This window comes from Cynocephalus volans, chromosome 15 (assembly GCF_027409185.1).
Source record: "Cynocephalus volans isolate mCynVol1 chromosome 15, mCynVol1.pri, whole genome shotgun sequence".
Classification (NCBI taxonomy): Eukaryota; Metazoa; Chordata; class Mammalia; order Dermoptera; family Cynocephalidae; genus Cynocephalus; species Cynocephalus volans.
In genome coordinates, this window is record NC_084474.1 from 85004071 (window position 1) to 85008254 (window position 4184).

The 4184-nt window shown below is 37.7% G+C and overlaps 1 pseudogene; it reads left to right on the forward strand.

The window, feature by feature from the left end:
- The first annotated feature begins 2844 nt into the window (after positions 1-2844).
- On the forward strand, positions 2845-3952 carry LOC134363541 (translation initiation factor eIF2 assembly protein-like; annotated as a pseudogene).
- Positions 3953-4184: the final 232 nt, after the last annotated feature.

Here is a 4184-nt window from a genome sequence, read left to right on the forward strand (position 1 = left end):
TAACATAATATGTCATAATATGATTTAGAAGAGATGCCTTATTTTCTTGTTAGCACAGTTATGAAACAAGTAAAGTAGGTCAGACTGTGTTAAGAACAATTTATTGGATATTAGAATAAATAACCATGGGAGAAAACTATTCTTAAAAGATTTGCAATTAAATTAGTCAATTTTAAAACTGACTTATTAAATGTCTAAACTCTGGCATCTGCTTAGTTATGTAAAATTATATTACTTTACCTCCATAGTGAATGAACAATCATATGAACAGATATCAATGACCTTTTTCTCTCTTGTTCCCCACTGTTCATTCTTCATGCTGTGTTTGCTTATCTGAGTCATCTAATGGTCCCTTATGTTCAGACTTCTGCATCCCATCAAGTTTGTCTTTTGTGATGCCATTTAAAAGTGTACAGACTTCACTATGGTTCTGGACAATTAGTTCAAACTAAGTTTCATAGTAAAATGGGGAATTCCATTTGCCATATTTCATGAATTGTTGGTGTTTCCTCTGGCCAACTAATTTATTCTTTGGGAGATTAGATCTTTTCTTACTTTGCTACAAAACCTCTATTCCTACAGCCTTCTTACTTTGTTTCTTCATTTATTTCTAAATTGCTCAAACACACTCCTTCTATTGTTACTAATAATTACTTAATCAAGAAACTCAAGGATCTTTCTCTTCCCCCATTGGAGTCCCCTGTAAATTAGTGAGATTTCCATCTGTCTTAAAAAAGAAAATCCCAAATCCTCTGAGATTGAAAATTGGAGGAGAGAACTTCACATGGAAAGAAAACTAGACCTGGAAAACCCCACCTTTGTACCCCTGAAGTTCACCTTACTGTTTGAAAGATTTTTGTTCATTACTCCTCGCCACAACCACTGCAAAACTGGCAGGATTGAGGGTAAGTAAGAGAGGGGTGTTACTCAGCACTAAGCTTTAATATATGATTCTTTCCTTACCTTCCCATAACTCCTCAGACAAGGCTGTTCATTTCTACTCCTGTAATTAACTTTTGGCTTTTTCCCTGTATCTGCAGCTCAAATTCTGGATGGAGCTGTTGTACTCACACAAGTAGACTTTTATTGGGCAGATGCCCATCATAGAGAGACCCAGTGGTACCTAGTGTGTTTGTGACCTAGAAGAGATCGTTTTTTAACACTCTCCTCCTCTATATGAAAAACAAATTTTTAGTAACATAATAATCAATAATAAATATAAACCAATTTATTTTTACTTTTAAAGCAATTAATTGAAAAAGATTTTTAAAATGAAAATTTGTACTTACCAAACAATATTGTGCCTCACAGTTCACAATTGCTGTTTTAAATTTTAAACACAAATAAAAACTTGAAGTTGTCTCATAAAATTGAAATACCTCAAGTTCTGTTTCTTAGTCTTTATACTCACGGTGCTATCATTGTTTATTTCAATGCCAGGGGTTTGGAGACAGAAATTCAGTAAGAATCGAGCTTGAACAATTCAGAACCACTCGGAAACCACATTCAGAATAAATACGTGTAACTATGACCATATGTGTCGAGGCCCAATTTTATAATTGGGAGTTCTTCAAAGCAACTTCTATATAGAACATTATATTTATTAAAGGATAAGTAATAAAAATATGCTAATTACATATAAATTATAGAACTCAACAGTAATCACAGAACTAATAGAAGTTAGACCAACAAACAATATTTTCAGAGAGTATTTGATCAATGATGTTGTTTACAATAGCCAGCACATGGCGACAATAAAAAGAAGACAGACTTTTAATTTGTTTTATTATTGTTGCTAAATTCTCTACAAAAAAAATGTATCTTTTTATAGCCTGGGTCTGTGATGGATCCCACTTACTTCCCAGTCTTTGGTAAGCCAATACACAGGCCTTCTCTAACCCTATATCTAATAAAATAAATCTCCTTACTCCAATTTCTCTTTATCACAGAATCCTATTACCGAACCCTATTGATTTGTTTACAGCACTTAACACAATTTGAAATTATGTATTTGTTCATGTACTTATTTCTGTCTACCCTACCTCACTGTAATCTCCATGAACTGGTGATGGATGGTTGTGTCCCAGCACCTAGTGCCTGACAAAGAGCAAGCTCTCAATATAATTTTTGAATAAATGAATAAATGAAAGTCTTGTTTAGTTAGGAATGGTCATGGGGATGAAATCATGTGATACCAGCTGGCAATTTATGCAACAATGGAGCTGTGAGTGTGCCATGCTTTGGTATGCCCCGGCCAGTTTACTCACCCTAATTGAGATCATGAGAGGACAACAAAGCACATAAATCAGATGTCCAAGTGAGGAGAAAAACAAAGGTGCTTGAAAAAGATTGTAGAAAAATAGAATTAAAAGATAAGAAGAATATTTCCATGTACTTTTTGAAGTTCCTTCGCACACCTGTTAGGAAGTCTAGGAGTTTGCACTGGCATTATCAGTACAATCTTTCTTGTAGCAATATAGACGATAAACCAAACCAAGATTGCTTAATGAACCCAGGACTGGGGCCGAGAGAATCAGGTGTCAGCTTCAATATTTAACAGATTAGTGACTTACTTGGAAAGATCCCTTCATGGAGGGAGGGGAGAGCCTCATCTTGCAAAAAAGATATACAAAGAAAACCACCTCTGGGGGAGGGATGTGGGGGGGTGAGAGAGAGAGTGAGCATACCCCATGATTCTCCTCTGCTTGCTTTGCTCCTACTCCTTCTTGCTTTATGGACCTGAACAGTCCTTGAACCAAAATAGCTCAGCGGGCACTTCTGGGACAGAGGCCACAGTTCCAGGAGAGTGCTGAAGGGCGAGGGAAAGGCAATAGCAGCTGGAGGATGAAACAGGAGGATGTGCTGCACTGTGGTTTCTCTGCATGGTATCCACTGTTCAGAAGCCTTAGCATCAAGGGGAAATATCCACCTGCACGTTCTCAGCCAGTCAGTAATGATGTGGCAGGAGAAATACAGCGATGGGGTGACAAGAGCTCGGCCACACTTATAGCCCCAGAACTTCCTGAGCTCCCCACAAAAGTCCAAGAAACTAGCAGTTCCCTGGGAGACAGTGAATTTCCTAAGCTTCACTACAGTGCCCCTGGGGATGTGTACTGGATAGCAATAACTAATTCCCTGAAACGTAGAGTCCTTGGTAACATCTTCTTACTTTTCAAGAGTTATGATTTCATTATTTGTGACGTCACTCAACCATTTATTTATTGTACGGATGATTCCCCCTATTCTTGTATGGAATATGAGTTTGTTCTTCAAAAATGGTGTGAATCAGGCAGCCCATGGCTCACTAGGGAGAGTGTGGTGCTGATAACACCAAGGCCATGGGTTCAGATCCCTGTATAGGGATGGCCGGTTAGCTCCCTGGCTGAGCGTGGTGCTGACAACACCAGGCCAAGGGTTAAGATCCCCTTACTGGTCATCTTTAAAAAAAAAAAAAATGGTGTGAATCTATTTCCGGGGCTGAGTTCCAATGTTTTCCTGAGGAAAACAAGCTTACTGGTATTTCTCAAAGGGACTACACACAATACTATAATCATATTTCCAAACAAAAGGAAGAAACTTGCAGATGCATGTAAGACTTTTTAAAGAACCACATACAGTATGAATTCTTAGATGAGACTTTGTGTTTGACATATAGAGACAGTGGGGGAAGGAGTGGCTATTGATTTTAATTCATTTGGTGAAGTAACAAATTCATTACTGTTTACTTGGGAAGAACTATTGTTTAGAAAAAAATTCAAAGGTGATTTTGGTGAAGGACATGCTTTGGAGCAGAATTCTCCAGCCCACCATTGCACAGACAGTGAAGTTCAACCAAGTCCCTGTCTGAGTTATCAAGTGACCAGGGATTTTATAGGCCTCTCTACTGGGAAATGATGCTCACAAACTAACAGACTCTCTTAAATTGAAAAGAAATCTGCAAAAGGATGACTAATTAAGGTGCCAGAGTTCAAGACCAGGCTAAAGAGGAAACCATCACTATTTCAGGCACAACTTCCCTTTAACCCTAACTGAACAAGGGTTGGGAGTAACCAGGGTAGAAATCAATAGCTTTCAGTATTCAGCTAGACAAAGTGAAAGGACTTTGTTGCTTATAAAAATAACATAATAAATAGATCTTAAATATAGGCCCCCTCAAAAGGATATACAAAGAGTATTTGAATCTT